The sequence below is a fragment of the Hyaena hyaena genome, unplaced genomic scaffold (assembly GCF_003009895.1).
Source record: "Hyaena hyaena isolate Hyena2069 unplaced genomic scaffold, ASM300989v1 scaffold_773, whole genome shotgun sequence".
In the NCBI taxonomy this organism is placed as follows: domain Eukaryota; kingdom Metazoa; phylum Chordata; class Mammalia; order Carnivora; family Hyaenidae; genus Hyaena; species Hyaena hyaena.
In genome coordinates, this window is record NW_024081409.1 from 317244 (window position 1) to 318230 (window position 987).

The window sequence follows — 987 nt, forward strand, 5'->3', positions numbered from 1 at the left end:
AGCCCCGTGTCGGGCTCTGTGGGCAGCTAGCGCAGAGCCTGGTGCTTGTCTTCAGATTCTGTGTCTCCCTCTCTCTCTGACCCTCTGCTTCTCGCACTGTCTCTCTCTCTCAAAAAAAGAAAGAAAGAAAGAAAACATTTTTAAAAATTATAAATTAATAAATTAATAAATAAGCAAAGCAGGTTGGGAACTTCTGTATTTCAGACAGTCCAGCCACCGTTGTCGTGACACTGGCTTGCCTCCATCCGTGGGAATATGAAGGACTGGCCTCACTATAACACAGTTATTCTGTTACCTGATCTAAGCTAGGTCAATGGTTTCTACTCCCAGATCCTGGGAGCTACAGGTGGCCAGGTGTTCTCCATGCACAAATGGACTTTCTCCAGCAAGAAAGAAGAATAAAGCTAATGCCTAGAGAGTGGCAGTACTGAGCTAAAAAGATCCCAGACTGCATTTGAACCCCTCCTCTCAGCTCTTGTGGGGATCCAGTGTGCCCTCACACTTCCCAAGGTTGATTACAACAAAGTCTTCTAACACATTTCACTTTAGACAATGGTTTCAGTTTTTCGGTTGGTTTAAGACTTTTTGTCCCTTACAGTAAAAAGAGGCTTGACTGACGCAGAGGGAATACCTAGTTGAAAGCACTACAAATGTTGAGAAGAGGCCAATCTCCAGGGCAGCCTCAAGGCCTTCAACACATAAAAACTGACAGTCACAGCAGAAGCTAATCCCCACAGGGCGGGGACAGAGTTCCGCACTGGACGACGGTGAGGACTGGACATGGCTTCACAGGGTTTATGTTTTCTAGGAGAAATAAATAAACAAGCAACGCCAATACACTGAGAAAAGTGTTACAAAAAACGCAGAGTGATGTGGGAACATAGAAACGGGGCATCTCTGTAGGGGATGAGGAAGAGGAAATGACGGGCAGTGGGCAGGATGGGTATTCTACCAAGAATGAAGATCATATGCCAGAGAATAATTCAC